The sequence below is a fragment of the Dromiciops gliroides genome, chromosome 3 (assembly GCF_019393635.1).
Source record: "Dromiciops gliroides isolate mDroGli1 chromosome 3, mDroGli1.pri, whole genome shotgun sequence".
Classification (NCBI taxonomy): Eukaryota; Metazoa; Chordata; class Mammalia; order Microbiotheria; family Microbiotheriidae; genus Dromiciops; species Dromiciops gliroides.
The window spans coordinates 413986627-414005126 of NC_057863.1; the positions used below are offsets into that span (position 1 = coordinate 413986627).

The 18500-nt window shown below is 37.8% G+C and overlaps 1 pseudogene; it reads left to right on the plus strand.

Annotated features, from left to right (window-relative positions):
* The first annotated feature begins 770 nt into the window (after positions 1–770).
* Positions 771–3920, plus strand: LOC122750574 (annotated as a pseudogene).
* The last annotated feature ends 14580 nt before the right edge of the window (positions 3921–18500 follow it).

Sequence of the window (18500 nt, forward strand, 5' to 3'; positions counted from 1 at the left end):
TAAAAAATAAATAAATAATAATAATAATAATAACAATAAGGCTTGGAATATGATACCCCAAGGAGCAAAGGAACTGGGATTACAGCCAAGAATCACCTACCCATCAAAACTGTGTATAATTCTTCAGGGCAAAAATGGGAATTCAATGAAAGAGAGAAATTTCAGGCATTATTGATAAAAAAAAAAGTCCTGAGCTGAACAGAAAATTTGACATTCAAATACAAGAATATAGAGAAGCATAAAAAGGTAAACAGGAAAAAGAAATCATAAGGGATTTTAAAAGGTTAAATTGTCTCCATTCCTACATGCTAATATGATACTTTTACCTCATAAGAACCTTCTCATTTTTAGGACAGCTGGATAGAGTATATTTTGACAGAGGGCACAGGTGTGAGTAGACTATGAAGGGATGGCTTTCTTCCCCTTCTGGTCCCCAACCTTTTCTCCACTTTCCGGGTTTGATTTCTTCCCTTTTCTTCCTCTTCTTCCCCTCCCACCTTTTCCCCCATCCCCTTACCCCAACACCCCCCCACCATGTCTGGCCAGGCTCCCTCCCTCAGCCTTGGCCCAGGGGGGAACCCTGCTAAGACAAACCTGCCACCGGGAGCACGCCGCCACCCTAAAGGCTGGAGCAGGACCCCAAGAGGAAAAAAATCAGCATAACTGAGGGATACATAGAGAAAGTCTGAAACCATGTGCAGTGTGTAACACCTGTGGACCTCCCACCTCCACTAAGGATTGTCTATGGATGCTGCTATAATCTTTTGAAGATGTCTAACAGTGAGACTACTCAAGATAACATGGAAATAATAAAAGAATCAGAATAAAAGCTGGTGGAAGAGTCTGTAAGCAAGAATAAGTTTGTATCCAAGTCACCAAGTAAGGAAGAGATTGAGAAGGAGGCTAAGAATACTAGTGTTTGGCAGGAGACACAGAGACTGGCTTCCAACCACGGGCATGCCAGAAAAAGAGCCAAGTCTAACTCTAAACTGAAGCTGGTGTGGAGTCTGGCAGTATATGAAGAGTCTTCTGCCCCTTTTGTTGATGGGCCACTGGAAAGCCAGGATATAATTCAGCTGCATATAAGTTGCCCCTCTGACAAAGAGGAAGAGAAGTCCATGAAAGATGGCTCTGAAAAGGAAGACAAAGACAAAAATAAAGAAACGGTCCCAAGGAAAATGCTGTCTAGAGACTCGTCAAGAATATACAGACTCAGGGCAGCTAGGTGGTGCAGTGGATAGAGCACCAGCCCTGGAGTCAGGAGGACCTGAGTTCAAATCCGGCCTCAGATACTTAACACTTACTAGCTGTGTGACCCTGGGCAAGTCACTTAACCCCAATTGCCTCACCAAAAACAAACAAACAAACAAAAAAAGAATATACAGACTCCACTGGAATAGACCTACATGAATTTCTAGTAAATACACTCTAGAAAAACCCAAGGGACAGAATGATGCTGCTAAAGTTAGAACAGGAGATTCTGGAATTCATTAATGACAACAATAACCAGTTCAAGAAGTTTCCTCAGATGACTTCATATCACCGGATGCTATTACACCAGGTTGCTGCCTATTTTGGAATGGACCAAAATGTTGACCAAACTGGAAAGGCTGTCATCATCAACAAAACCAGTAAAACGAGGAACCCTGAACAGATAGGTTGTCAGAACATATCAAAGATGAGAAGAATGTAGAATTTCAACAGAGGTTCATACTTAAGAGAGATGACACCAGCATGTATCGTGATGATAACCAGATCAGAGTTCCATTACAGAATGGAAGGAGGAGCAAGTCAATAGAAGAGCAATAGGAGGAATATCAAAGGGTTTGAGAGAGAATATTTGCCAGAGAGACTGGCCAGAATGGATATCTAAATGACATCAGGGGGAACCTTGAGGGGGTGAACTATACCTCGAGCAGCCTCCAGAGCAGTACAGACAGTGAGATCAAATCTCTGGAGCCCGTTCCCTGGAGCAGCACAGACTCAGATGGCTCTGTCTGTAGTATTTGGCCGCCTGTTATGAAAGCCAGTAGCTTCAGTGGGATCTCCATTTTCACCTGGGGTGACAGCATTGGGAGCAATAAAGGAGGCAGTGCAGGAAGAATCTCCAGGCCAGGTTTAGCACTAGGTGCCCCAGAAGTGTGCAACCAGGTCACCTCATCCCAGCCTGTCTGGGGCCTTCTCCCTTGTATTACTCAACAGCAGCAGCAGCAGCATCCAGCTCTCCCACCCACACCCTAGCAACAGCCACCCGTGAGTAATCACATGATCTCACAGACAGATGATCTGAGCAACCCCTTTGGGCAGATGAGCCTTAGCAGACAAGGTTCCGCTGAGGCAGCTGATCCATCATCAACCCTGTTCCAGCCCCCACATCTCTCCCAACATCCTCAGCAGCTTGGCTTTATCATGGCCTCCACAGGTCAGCCTCTCCCCACCTCCAGTCATGCTCCCCCAACCCAGCAAGTCCTGCAGCCTCAGGGCTACATCCAACCCCCACAACAGATACAGGTTTCTTACTACCCTCCTGGGCAGTATCCCAACTCCAACCAGCAATACGGACCTCTTTCTCTCCCAGTGGCCTACAGCCCCCAGCGTGGTCAACAGCTGCCTCAGCCATCTTAGCAGCTTGGGTTACAGCCCTTAATGTCCAACCAGTAGCAGGCAGCTTACCAGGGCTTGATGGGTATCCAGCAGCCACAGAACCAAGGCCTTCTCAACAACCAGAGGAGCAGCATGGGGGGCCAGATGCAAGGCCTAGTGGTCCAGTATACTCTGCTACCTTCAAACGAAGTTCCAGTGGGAAATGAGTCCCAGAATGTGGTCCAGCAGCCCTTTCAGCAATCTGTGCTGGTCCCTGGTAGCCAGTCAGTACAAGGGGGCCTACCAGCAAGGAGCATGTCTGTTTACTATAGTGTGATCCCACCAGCACAGCAGAATGGCACAACCCCTTCTGTAGGGTTTCTGCAGCCCCCTGGCTCTGAGCAGTACCAGATACCTCAGTCTCCTTCCTCCTGCAGCCCTCCACAGATGCCACAGCAGTACTCAGGAGTGTCCCCATCTGGAGCAGGTGTGGTAGTCATACAGCTGAATGTTCCCAGTGTTCCCAATGCTTCCCAGGCCCCACAGACCCAATCCATGGTTCAGTGGAGCCTCTATAAATACTGCAGCATGGACCAGAGTGGGCAGAAGGCAGGAGACCTGTATAACCTTGAGTGCAGCCCACAGGCCAATACACAGATGAATAGCCCTATCACATCTCCCACTCAGTCCCCCACCCCATTTCCAGTTACCAGCCTCAGCAGTTTCTGCACAGGACTCAGCCCTCTTCCTGTCCTTACACAGTTCCTCCTACCTGTTGCCCCCACCCAGGGTGATGGGCGCTATTACCTCCTGGGCCAGCCATTACAGTACAATCTGTCCATCTGTCTTCCCCTGCTCCATGGCCAGTCCATTTACACAGCACACCAGGGACAGGCTGGAATGAAGCATGGAAACCGGGGGAAGCGCCAGGCACTCAAATCTGCCTCCACGGACCTGGAGACTGCAGATGTTGTCCTGGGGCGGGTGTTGGAGGTCACAGATCTCCCTGAGGGCATCACCCGCACAGAGGCCAACAAACTCTTCACGCAGCTCGCCAAGTTTGGCGCCAAGATCCAGTGGCTCAAGGACGCTCAGAGGCTACCAAACGACGGGGGCGGGGGCAGTGGATGGGGGGCGAGGGGGACAACAATGAGACTGCCAAGAATGGCCGGCACACAGACTTCGCAGCCTTATACACCATCAAGGCTGTGTTCCCCAGCCCCCTGACGCCCCAGAATGCCTCCCTCCGCCTCAACAACCCCGTGAGTCACTTCAAACTTAGAGTGGCCAAAAAGAACTATGACCTGAGCATCTTGGAGCGGGCCAGCTCCCAATAGGCAGAGGAGGGAAAATGCCAGCACCACGGATTGGGGCAGGGTGGTGTGGGCAAGGGATGCAGAAAAAGCACAGACAGAGATGCTGATCCAGACAAACATGGAAACACCCACGGAGCTAGAGAACCCGACACAGAAATGGAGACTGAGACTATAGAGACAGTGAAACGGACACACACACACACACACACACACACACACACACACACACACACACACACACACACACACACACACACACACACGACTTACTCTGCGGTTTTCTTTGTCACCTTTCCCCTCTTTCTGGGTGACTCCTCTCCCCTCTGGCTCCTCCCTCTAGTCCTTTCCTTCCTTTTTTGGACATCCCCTTTTCCCCATCCTTGCCCCCAGTGCATTTCTTTCATTTTGGGGGTGTGGTATGGAGGGATCCTACACTCCCCCATTCCTCCCCTTTTCCTGCCACCCCATTTCCTCTTCGTCTTTTTGGTCTTAATGAATATATTTATATGGACAGAATTAAGAAGAAAAAAATAATTGATTTTCCCCTACCTTTCACTTCCCTCCATCTTGTCTCCCTTAGCCCATGAGTTAAAACCTGTGCCTACCCCTCCTCTATCCACCCCAGCCCCCCAGAACACATGTATATTGTTTATTTGAGGTTTATGCCGCAGTAACACAGTATTTAATTGCACATAGAGATGTTTGCTGGGTATGTTCACTGTAAATTTCATTTAATCCGGATTTTTGTTTGTTTTCAGGGGTTGTTTGGAGGGATTTATTTTATTTTATTTTTGGCTGGTTTTTAAATATAAAAAAATCATCTTTCAAAAAAAGAATATGAAGGGATGATATCTTTAAAAAATAAATTTATGGGTGGAGAGGAATGCACTTTGAGAAAGGAAAAGGGAGAGGTGGAATGAGATAAATTATCTCAGATAAAAGAAATAAGAAAAATCTTACACAGTGAAGGTGCTGGGGAGTGAGAAAATCTTACTCTTATCAGAATTGACTCAAAGAGGGAATAACATACCTACTCAATTGGGTATATTAATCTATTTTACCCTACAGGAAAGTAAAAGGGGAAGAAAATGAGGGGGAAGGGGGCAATAGAAGGGAGGTTAGATTGGGAGATGGGGCAGTCAGAAGCAAAACACTTTTGAGGAGGAACAGGCTGAAAGAAGATAGAATAAATGTCACGGAGAGAGAGAATAGGATGGAGGGAAATAAAGTTAGTAATACTAATTGTGGGGGAAAAAAATTGACAGGCCTCAGTTCTCAAACACATATAAAACAGAGTCAAATTTATTGAAATAAGAGTCATTTCCCAATAAATAGATGAACAAAAGATATGTTTTCATATGAAATAATCAAAGCTATTAATAGCCATATGGGAAAAAAAATGTTCTAACTATTGATTGGAGAAATGCAGGTCAAAGTAATTCTGGGATACTCTGTCATAACTATTGAATTGGATAATAGGACAACAGCAAAATGCCAAACGTAGAGAATATGGAGAAAATGAGACATTAATATACTCTTGGGGAAGGTGTGAACTGATTTAAACATTCTGTAGAGCAATTTATATGTATGACCAAAGGACTATAAAACCATACATACTCTTTGACCTAGTAATACCACTATTAGGTCAAGAACCCAAAAAGAGATTAAAAAAAAACAAAAATTTCAATTTGCAATTGAGGAGAAGCCCATCAATTGGGGAATGGCTGAACAAATTGTGGAATGAGATTATGATGGAACACTATTAAGCTATAAGAAATGAAGAACAAGTTACTATCAGAAAAATCTGGAAAGTCTTACATGAGCTGATGCAAAGTGAAACGTACTGTATACAAAGTAACAGCAATATTGCAGGATGATCAGCTGTGAGTGACTTAGCTATTTTCAGCAAAACAAAAATCCAAGACAACTCTGAAGGAATTATGAAAAATTTAATCCATCTCCAGACAAAGAATTTATGATGTCTGAATACATACAGAAGCATATTTTTTTTTGTTCCTTTTTCTTAAGATTTTTTTTTCTATTTATTTCCCTTCACAACCTGACTAATGTGGAAATGTTTTACATGATTATACATGTATAACTTATATTGAATTGCTTTCATTTTGGGGGGGAAAGAGGAAGAGTATTTGAAACACAAAATTTTTAAAAATTGATGTTAAGATTGTTTTTACATGTAATTTAGGAAAATAATAAAATTCTAAATAAATGGAAAAAATAGGCAAAATTGATCAATAAATCAAAAGTGTGCAATGTATCACTCTGGTGGACTTAGAAAGAAAAAAAGAAAGAAAAAAGAAATTACATGTCTATGAATGGAACCAGTAATAATAGTACAAATACCAGGCTTTGCATGGGATTTTGAGAGCCAAGAGAACAAAGGAGGGTTTGGGCCCTACTCTGTTAAAATATGAGAAAGCTCAATGTGAGTATAGATTCTTCTCTTGGTTAGTGTCCATGATAGGGAAATGATAGGGCTCTTGTCCTACAAGAAGGAAAAATATTTTTAAAAATCATATTTTAATTTGGTGGTATTTAATAAGTAGTTCTCTTTTTTTTTTTTTTGGAAATCAGTAGTATGCTCTGAACCTTAAAGAAATGAGGGATTTTCAAAATTTGTTTTAATCCTTTAAAATCAAAATACATTTATCCATAAAAAAGATTAATTTACTAGGATAGTAGTGACAATAATAACAAATTTTAATTCATACTATAATAGGTTGGAAAAGTGAAAAGCACTATGAATTTGGAAGCAGAAAAGAATATATTCAAATCCTGGCTCTTTCACTTTCTTTTTTTAAAATAATCAATCAATAAATTAATTAATTTTAGTTTTTTTTTTAGTTTTCAATATTTGTTTAGATAAGATTTACTATTTCAAATTTTTCTCCCTCCTTCCCCTCCATCCCTCCTCCCTTAGACAGCAGGTAATCTGAAATAGGTGTATATATATATATATATATATATATATATATATATATATATATATGTGTGTGTGTGTGTGTATATATATATATACACATATATGTACATATATATACACATACATATATATGTGTATATATATACACTCATACATATACATATATATGTGTATATATATAATAACCTTAAACATATTGCTGCATTAGTCGTATTATAAGAGAAGAATCAGAGCAAAAAGGAAAAACCTCAAAAAAGAAAAACAACAGCACCAAAAACAAAAGAAATAGTATTGTCTACTCAGCATCCTTATTCCACAGTATCTTTCTTTTTCCTGGATTTGGAGACCCTTTTTCCATCATGAGTCCTTTAGAACTTTCTTGAACCATTGGACTGGTGAGAAGAATCTAGTTTATCACAGTTGATCAACACATAATGTTGATAGTACTATGTCAAATGTTCTTCTGGTTCTGCTCATCTCATTCATCATCAGCTCATACAAGTCCTTCCAGGTTTCTCTAAACTCCTGCTCATCATTTTTACAGCACAAAAAAATTCCATTATATTCATATATCACAACTTGGTCAGCTATTCCCCAAATGATGGGCAATGCCTCAATTTCCAATTCCTTGCCACCAAAAAAAGAGCAGCTATAAATATTTTTGTACATGTGGGTCCTTTTCCCTTTTCTATGATCTCCTTGAGAAAAAGACCCAAAGGTGGTATTGCTGGGTCAAAGGGTATGCACAGATTTATATCCCATTGGGCATAATTCTAAATTGCTCTCCAGAATGGTTGGATCAGTTCACAGCTCTACCAACAATGAATTAGTGTTCCAATTTTCCCACAACTTCGCCAACATTTATTATATTCCTTTTTTGTCATATTAGCCAATCTGATATGTGTGAGGTGGTATCTCAGAGTTGTTTGAATTTGTATCTCTCTAAGCAATGGTGATTTAGAGCACTTGACTTCATCATCAGAAAACTGCCTCTTCATATCCTTTGACCATTTCTCAATTGGAGAATGACTTGGATTCTTATAAATTTGATTTAGTTTCCAATATATTTTAGTACTGAGGCCTTTATCAGAAGTACTGGCCATAAAAACTCTTTCCCAGCTTTCTGCAGTCATTCTAATTTTGGATGCATTGCTTCTGTTTGTACTAAAACTTTTTAATTTAATATAATCAAAATCATCCCTTTTGCATTTCGTGATAGTCTGTATCTCTTATTTGGTCATAAACGGTTCTCCTTTCCAAAGATCTGAAGGGTAGACTATTCCTTCTTCTCCTAATTTACCATGGTATCACCTCTTATGTCCAAATCATGTACCCATTTTGACTTTATTTTAATATAAGGTGTCAGATGCTGGTCTATGCCTAATTTCTGCCATACTATCTTCCAGTTTTCCCATCAGTTTTTGTCAAATACTGAATTCTTATCTCAGAAGCTGGAGTCTCTGGCTTTATCAAACACTGCATTAATAATGCCATTTGCTACTGTGTCTCCTGTGCCTATTGATCCTCCAATCTATTTCTTAGCCAGTACCAGATAGTTTTGATGACTGCCACTTTATAGTAGAGCTTCAGATTTGGTACAGCTAACCCACCTTCCTGTGCATCCCTTTGTATTCTTGACGTTTTGTTTTTCCAGATGAATTTTGTTATTATTTTTCTAGCTCTATAAAATAATTTTAGGTAGTCTGATTGGTATGGCACTGAATAAGTAAATTAATTTATGTAGAATTGTCATTTTTATTATATTAGTTTGGCTTATCCATGAGCAATTGATATCTTTCCAATTATTTGGATCTGATTTGATTTGTGTGAAAAGTGTTTGGTAATTGTATTCATAGAGTTCCTGGGTTTGTCTTTACAGGTAGACTCCTAGGTATTTTATATTATCTACCATTACTTTAAATGGAATTTCTCCTTCTATCTCTTGCTGCTGGCCTTTGTTGGTTATATATAGAAATGCTGATGATTTATGTGGATTTATTTTATATCCTACTACTTTGATAAAGTTGTTAACTGTTTCAAGTAATTTTAGAGTTGTTTCTCTAGGATTATCTAAGTATACCATAATATCATCTGAAGAGTGATAGTTTTGTTTCCTTCTTTCCTATTCTAATTCTTTTAATCCCTTTTTCTTCTCTGATTGCTTACAGTAACATTTCTAGTACAATATTAAATAATAGAGGTGAGAATGGACATCCCTGTTTTACCCCTGATCTTATTGGGAAGAACTCTAACTAATCTCCATTACATATAATGCTTAGAGATGGTTTTAGGTAGATACTGCTTACTATTTTAAGGAAAGCTCCACCTATTCCTAAACTCTCTAGTGTTTTTATTATGAATGGGTGTTGTATTTTGTCAAAAGCTTTCTCTGCATCTACAGTGATAATCATATGATTTTGGTTAGTTTTCTTATTGATGAGGTTGATTATTTTGATAGGTTTTCTAAAGATGAACCAGCCTTTTATGCCTGTTACAAATCCCACCTGGTCATAGTGTATTATCCTTGTGATCACTTGCTGTAATCTCCTTGCTAATATCTTATTTAAGATTGTAGGATCAATATTCATTAGGGAAATGGGTCTTTAATTTTCTTTCTCTGTTTTTGCTCTGCCTGGTTTTGGTATCACCACAATATTTGTGTCATAAAAGGAATTGTGTAGAACTCCTTCTTCACCTATTTTTCCAAATAATTTTCATAATATTGGAATTAATTGTTCTTTAAATGCTTGGTAGAATCCACCCGTAAACCTGTCTAGCCATGGGGATTTTTTCTTAGGGAGTTCATTAATGGCTTGTTCAATTTCTTTTTTCTAATATGGGCTTATTTAAGGATTTTATTTCCTCTTCAATTAACCTGGACAATTTGTATTTTTGTAAATATTTATCCATTTCATTTGGATTATCAAATTATTAGCATACAGAGGGACAAAATAATTCCTAATTATTGCTTTAATTTCCACTTCATTGGTGGTAGAATCACCCCTTTCATTTTTGATACTGGTAATTTGGTTTTCTTCTTTCTGTTTTTTTAAACAAATTAACCAGTGGTTTATCTATTTTATTGTTTATTTTTCATAAAACCAGCTCTTAGTTCTATTGATTAATTCTATGTTTTTCTTGCTTTCAATTTTTTTAATTTCTCCTTTAATTTTCAGGATTTCTAATTTAGTATTTAATTGGGGACTTTAAATTTGTTCTTTTCCTAGCTTTTTAAGTCGCATGCCCAATTAATTGATCTCTTCTTTCTCTTTTTTATTCATGTAAGCAGTTAGAGCTATAATATTTCCCCTTAGCACTGTTTTGGCTGTATCCTATAAATTTTGGTATGTTGTCTCATTTTTGACATTCTCTTGGATAATGTTATTGTTTCTATGATTTGTCGTTTGACCCACTCATTTGTTAGAATGAAATTATTTAGTTTCCAATTGATTTTCAGTCTACCTTTCCATGGCTCTTTCTTACATGTAATTTTTATTGCATCATGATCTGAGAAGGATCCATTTACTATTTCTGCCTTTCTACATTTGACTATGATGGTTTTGTGCCCTAATACATGGTCAATTATTGAATATGTGCCATGTACTGCTGAGAAAAAGGTATATTCCTTTCTATTTATTCCCCTTCAGTTTTCTCCAGACATCTATCATGTTTAACATTTCTAGTATTCTATTCACCTCTTTCACATCTTTCTTATTCATTTTGTGGGTAGATTTTTTTTTTTTTTAATTCTGAGAGGGGAAGATTCAGATCCCCCACTAGAATTGTATTACTGTCTATTTCCTCTTGTAACTCATTTAACTTCTCCTCTAAAAATCTGGACACTATACCACTTGGCACATACATCTTCAGTATTGATATTACTTCATTATCTATAGTACCTTTTAGCAAGAGGCAGTTTCCTTCCTTATCTCTTTTAATTAGTTCTATTTTTGCCTTTGCTTTGTCTGAGATAAGGATTGCTACACCTGCTTTTTTTGTCTTTAGCTGAAGCAAAATATATTCTGCTCCAGCCTTTTACCTTTACTCTGTGTGTATCTCTCTGCTTCAAATGTCTTTCTTGTAAACAGCATATTTTAGGATTCTGGTTTTTAATCCACTATGCAATTCACTTCTGTTTTATGGCAAAGTTCATCCCATTCACATTCACAGTTATTAGTAGCTATCTATTCCCCTCCATTCTATTTACCCCCTTTGTATTTTTCCCCCTTCTTTCACCCTATCCCTAGTCACCAACAATTTGCTTCTTATCCCTGCCTCCCCCAATCTGGCCTCCATTTTTATCACCCCCCTTTTCTTTCCCCTTTTCTCCTTTGCTTTTGCCCTCCCTTCTGTCAGTCTACCCCACCTTTCCCCTTACACTTTTACTTCCCTAAAAAATAAGCTAAGTTTCTTTATGAAAATGAACATATATGTTCTTACCTCTTTGAATCAAATCTAGTGAGAGTAGGGTTGAAACAATGTTCACCCCTCCTTTCTTTCCCTCTATTGTAATAGGTTTTTTCACATCTTCATATGATGAAATTCACCCCATTCCACCTCCCCTTTCTAATTGTCCCCATAAACTCCTTTTTTTAACCCCTTAATTTTCTTGATATTATCACATCAAAGACAGTTTATATTTATATCCTCTGTGTATAATCCTTCTGTCTGCCCCAATACATATACAATTCTCAAGAGTTATAAGTATTATTTTCCCATGTAGAGATGTCAACAGTTTAACCTCATTGAGTAACTTTTCCCCTATCTTTACCTTTATAAACTTCTTTTGAGTCTTGTATATTAAGATTGAATTTTCTATTCAGATCTGTTCTTTTCATCAGGAAACCTTGAAAGTCCCCAATGTCACTGAATGTCTATCTTTAACCCTGAAAGATAATGCTCAATTTTGCTGGGTAATAGATGCTTGGCTGCGATCCAAATTTCTTTGCCTTCTAGAATATCATATTCCAAGCCTTATGATCCTTTAATGTTGAAGCTGCCAGGTCCTGAGCAATCCTGACTGTGGCTCCATCATACTTAAATTGCTTCTTTCTGGATGCTTGGAGTATTTTCTCCTTCACCTGATAATTCTGGAATTTGGCTACAATATTCCTTGGAGTTTTCTTTTTGGGGTCTCTTTCAGGATGTGATCGGTGGATTCTGTCTATGACAATTTTGTCCTCTGATTCTGTAATATCAGGGCAGTTCTCCTTAATAATTTCTTGGAATATAGTGTCTAGACTCTTTTTCTTATCATGGCTTTCAGGCAGCCTAATAGTTCTCATTTTTTCTCTCCTGGATCTGTTTTCCAGGTCACTTGTCTTTCCAATGAAGTATTTCACATTTTCTTCTATTTTTACATTCTTTTCATTCTGCTTGACTAATTCCTGGTGTCTCATGGATTCATTATCTTCCAACTGTAAAATTTTCATTTTTAAGGCATTGTTTTCTTCAATGAGATTATGCACCTTTATTTTCCATTTGGTGAAATTAATTTTTTAAAGCATTGTTTTCTTCAGTGAGATTATGCACCTTTTTTTTCCATTTGGCCAGATGAATTTTTTAAGGAATTGTTTTCTTCAGTCAATCTTTGTGCTTCCTTTTCTAAGCTGCTGGTTCCTTTTTCATAATTTTCTTGTGTTGCTTTCATTTCTCTCGATTGATTTTTAAAATTCTTTTTGAGCTCTTCCAAGAAGGCTTTTTGTTCTTGAGACCAATTCATCTTCCCTCTTGAGGCTTCACATATAGGCAATTTGGGAGTATTGTCCTCATCTGAGTTTATATGTGTCTCTTCCCTGTTGATACAGAAGTTCTCAATGGTAACAGGTTTGTTTTTTTTTTTTCCTTACTCATACTGCAGCTTTTTTTTTTTTAAGTTGAGGTCTGCTCTGGGGGCACCAGGGTCCCTGTTTCAAGCTTTTTGTGCTGGAGTATAAGGACTGTGTCACTGTCTTTCTATACTGAGGCCTCTATAGCTTGTGGATTTCTCCCCTGCACTGGCCCTGCTAGCTTCCGGCTGGGAAACATAGGCCTGCTCATGCCTGTCCTATGGGTGCCTGTCCAGCTGGCAACCTGCCCTCCAGGCTGGTGCAGCTGGGTTTCGCCACTGTCCTGCTGTGCCACCAGCTTGTTGAGCCAGGATCCAGGGACCTCAGTTGCTCGGCTGTGGCCCACAGCTTCCTGCTGACTTGCCTGATCCCCTCAGCACTGCGCTGCTGCCCTGTGCTGCACCTCCCTTTTCCCTGAATTAGAACGACCTTTCCTGAAATCTTCTAAATTGTCTCTGGTTGGAAGACTGTGTCTCTGTCTCTGTGCAGGTTCTGTAGTTTCATAATCCATCTAGAGGCTTGGTTTAATGTTCTTTTTGAGGGAATAGAAGGAGAACTCAGGCAATTTGCTGGCTATTCTCCTCCATCTTGGCTCTGGTTCTTTCACTTCCAAACAATGTGATGATGTACCAAACATTTGTCTCCTATAAACCTCAGTTTCCTCATTTGCAAAATGATCATGTTAGATTGATGGGTTTTAAGTTCCTTTCCAACTAATTGAATGAGCCTATGAACCTGCATGTTGCTGGATAGAATAATAAAAAATATCAACAACAATAATAATACAAAGAATAAAGAGAATAACAAGTATAATGTTTTAAAAGAAAAAAGTGAAAGTTTAATATTTGTTTGGAATTGAAAGAGGAGTATTTCAGGAAATAGCTATATAAAACCTTTAAACATTTATTCATCTTCTGTTTATTTACTTTTTAAAATTTACTGTATTTCTGTTTGTTGTGTTATAGACTTTCGTTCTTATGAGAATACATTGTTTCTGGCTAAGGGGAAGAAGACTAAAAACATTAGAGATAAGGAGAATAATGTCCTCATTCTGGTGGAATACATGCTCAAAGTTCTGGCAGATACTTAAGTACCATGTTCTAAAAACTTAACCAAGTGAAAATTAGAGTAATTTTAAACATCATGCACACTTTTTGTCTCCCTAGGATGCTTTCAAATGAGTATTTTAGTTTGAAGGGCAAAGCAATGATTTGGCACTAGACTTCACTCTATTTTCTTCCAATAAGAAGTCTATTTGATCTAAGAATTCCATTTCCTTTTACTTATTGAAGCATGTTATCTTCTCACTTATTTCATTCAGCTGAAGCCCGAATGCAGAAAATCCAGTGAATCTTGGGGTCCTATATCATTTTTACATTTATTTTCCCTCCAACCATTCTTTCACAAGTAAAACAACAAGAACAACAAAAGCTCCACAAAACTGCCTTTGCTTCAAGAAAACATCTTATCTTTTTTTATCTTTTTAAGGGTCTATAAAATCTGTAGCAAAAAGCATTCATACTAAATGGCAATACTTTTATGACAATTTCCATAGGAACCTAAAACATTTTTACTTCTCTCATCTGAATTTGTAATATATGTTTTATATACAAGTAAGTAATATATTCATTTACTGGATGGCAAAGCTTGGGATCAATAGCAATAAACTACAGATCTACTTAATGACATTCTAATTATCATTCACCATGACCTTTTTTTTTAGTAAATGTTTAAAAAATTCCCATACAACTTCATTCTACTGAATGAGTTGAGCTTTTTTGAAAAGATCTAGTCAGAAGGTCTAAGCTCAAAATTTGCCTTTTAACACATATTTTCTGTGTGACCACAAATAAGTCATTACACATCTCTGGCTTTAACACTAATTCCTAAGATTACAAACCATGCATTAGTTACTAATTTATTGATTACTAGAGGAAGCTTCCTCCCTAGAAGTTTCCTTCACTAGAGAAATCATACCACCAATATCCTTCCTATTCATGCACCCTTTTGCAATTATCCAGCACATGAATTAGAGCAATGTTAACAGAGACAAGACAATGTTATAGAAAGCATATCAAATTGGAGAAGTAAAAGAAATGCAAGCTTGGAGAAAAATTAAAAGAATACATGATGGCTGTATGGTACCAGAAATGCCAACATCAAGAAAAGTTGCAACATAGGGAAACAAAGGTTTTTTTGCCTTTTTTTGTATGAATATGGAATGTTAAGGCTGGGTCTCACTAATCTTCTGACCTTTGAAGATTTTGTTTGTTTGCTTTGTTTTGTTTTGTTTTAGCAGAAAGTGTCAGAAATGACATTAAAATACCCAGAAGGGAACAAATTCAAAGTTACATGAGTGAAAATATCACAACACTAGCAAGAGAACTGTAGAAATCTCTTTCTTCCCCATGATTAATTCCAATTACTATACACCCTATATGATATCATCACCATAAAAGGAAAAAAAAAAGAAGAGGCTTTGTATGAGCTTACAGTAGCTCTATGAATTCTACATCAGCATACTGGGAGTAGCAAATTCAGAAACATTTTTTAATTTAATCTATGAAATGTTGATTAAGTGTTTATTACTATTATAAGCCATGAATATGTTAAAGAGGTTTACCAACAATTATTATTATTTCCAAATTCATGTGCTTTCTTGTAGGAAAACACATTTGAAAAAAATGAGAATCTTTATTCTCAAGAAGCTTTAAATATAGGAAATTACTTAGTTGGTCAATAAACATTTATTAATCTCCTACTATTTGTGACATTGTGTTGAGGATAAAACCTGTCTCCTTGAGGAACAAGTTGCTATCAATCTAATGAGGAAGACAACTTGAAAAAAAATATATGCAAGTGAGTTACATACAGGATGAATAGGAAATAATCAACACAAAGAAGGCAGTAAAATTAAGAGGGATCAGAAAAGTCTTAAATTAGAAGACCGGATTTTCAGTTGGATTTGAAGGAAGACAGGAAGTATAAGTGAGAAGAGACAGCATTTCAGGCATGGGGGATAGCCCAAATAAATGACTGGAGCTGAAAGATCATGTGTCTTGTTTGTGAAATCATTCAGGGTCAGAGTTGCTGAATCAGAGTTCTTGAGGGAAGGGTAAACTGTAAGAAGTTTAGAAAAGCAAATAGAAATGGTAGAACCTTTAGGTCATAAAAACCTTTGAATTCCAAACAGATGATTTGTTATTTGATGATAGAGATGATAGGGAGTCAGTAGAGTATGTTGAGTAGAGGGATGAAATGGTCACATCTGAGCTTGAGGAAAATCTCTTAGGTGTTGAATGGAGAATGATATAAAGTAGGTATACTTATGGAAGACAGACAAACCAGCAATCTATTGCAAAATTTCAGATATGTAGTTATGAAGGCCTGCACGAGGATAATGTTATGAAAGTGGAACTCAGGGGATATTTAACATATGTTGCAAAAGTGAAATCAAAAGGCCTTGACAAAGGATTGTTTTGGGGGAAGTGAGAGTTGTGAGGACTTGAAGATGATGTCTAGGTTGTAAGTTTAATGAACTGAGAGGATGGTGGTACCGTTAATAGTAATATAGAAATTTGAATAGGTGAACTATTTTGAGGGAAAGACAGTGTGTTTAGTTTTGTATATTTTGAATTTAAGATGTCTAGTAGACATCTAGGTCAAGCTGTCTGAAAGACAGTTGAAGATGCAAGAGTGGTTAGGGTTGCATGCACAGATCTGAGAATCATCAGCATAGAAATGATAATTAAATGCATGGGAAATACTGAGATCGTCAAGTGAAGTAGTACAGAGAGAAGAGAGAACAGGACAGAGCTCTGCCATGAGATGATTGACAATCCAGCAAAGGAGACTGAAAAGTAGTCAGACAAGTAAGAGAAAAACCAGGAGAGAAAAGTGTCCCAAAAACCTAGATCAAAGAGAGTATCATGGAGAATGGTGTTATCCACATTGTCAAAGATTGGAGAGAGGTCAATCAAGATGAGAATTGAGAAAATATAATTGTATTAGACAATCAAGAAATCATTGGTAACTTTGGAGAGTAACGTTTCAGTGAAATGATGCATTCAGACAGATCATAAAGTTAGGAAGAGAGTGAGAGAGAGGAAGTGATGGCATCAAGTGTAGGTAGCTTTCAAGGAGCTGAATTAGCCATAGAGGTTATCTACAAGAGGAACAAGAGATATGGGATGATAGTTAGCAGGGATAGAAGTATCAAGTAAGGGTTTTTCAGGGTTGCATTGATATGGGTATGTTTGTAGGCAATAGGGAAGCAACATACAAATGAATAGAGATTGAACAAAAGTCATTGCAAATGACAGAGGGGCAGATATATTGGAGTTGGCATGGTATAGGATCACTTGTGCATATAGAGGGATTTGCCATTCCTAAGGAGTAGGGTCCTCTCTTTGAGACAGGGATGAAAGAGCAGATAGTGTTAAAGGCATATTAATGATATGAGGTTAGGAGGATAGGAGAAGATGGAGTTATTTGACAATGGATTCAGTTATTTTCAGTAAAATAAAAGGGAACATTCTCAGCTGAGGGAGTGCAGGCATGATAGGTGTAAGAGGAATGGAAAGATTTTTAAAAAACCACCATATATAATGGGATAAAGAGATGATTAGAGAAGTACAGAATGATTGCTGAGCAGAGGTGATATCTCAGTTTAGGTTTTATAAAATAATGCAGTTAGAACAGTTACTTGATTTTCTCCACTTTCATTCAACAACAGATGCTGGTGGTGAGGCTTGTCAGGACACAATGTGATAAGGGAGCCATGATCTCAAGAAAAAATGTAGCATTGATCTGGTCCACATAGGGATTTATATGGGGAAAGGTGGAGAATGTGTCTAATTCAAGATGACCTGGAAAAGAACTGAAGAGTGGAGGGATTGGAAGTTATGGTGTAGATGAAGAACAAATTTCAGTATGGGAAAACAGAGGAAGAGGTATAAAGCTCATAGATTTTAATCAGATGAAATAATTCTAGAATTTTTGAACAGGTAATTGGTATATTGTGGTGTAAAATCAAGAAACAAAGTAGATGAGAAGTGTCAAGTAATTAAAATGTTTTACAATATGTTAAGTACATAGGAACGAAAGAAGGAAGGAAGGAAACAAGAATTTATTAAGTATCTACCATGTATCAAGTATTGAGCTGAGTGAAAATATCTCAATCTGCATAACAACCCTGAGAAGTAGATCTTATTATTACCCCCATTTTACTGCTAAGGAAACTGATGGAAACGAGTTAAGTCATTTATTCAGGGTCAAAGTTCACATAGCTAGTAAATATCTGAGGATGAATTTGAGCTAAGGTTTTCTTGACTCCAAGTCCAGTCCCAGACCTGACTCTACTAGCTGCTATTAGGTGAGATTTAATTAAAATAGAATAAATGATTTGAAGAGGATGAACTAAGTTATAGCTATGTTGATTAAGGATGACTTTTTGGAGGAGATGACATATGATCTGGGTCCTGAAAGAAGAGAAGTAGTTATGTAGGTTGAAAGTAGCATAAAAGAGAAAATGGAGTTATGGGTGGAGTGGAATCATACTGAAGATACAAAGGTAGGGAAGGAGAGAATAGGATGTATGAACAGAAAAGTTGTCCAATTTAACTAAAACCTAAAGTGAATGATGGGGTATAGAGGAGATCATGTTGGAAAGCTGATGGTAAATCTTGTTTATCCTTCATCTATTAAGAATCAATATTCTAATGAAGGTTTGTAAGTTGGGGAGTGGTGTGATGAAAGCTACTGTACAAGAGAAAATTAAGATAATTCTGAACTTCCCACAGTATTTGTCCTCTTATTCTCCCAAATTTCCTT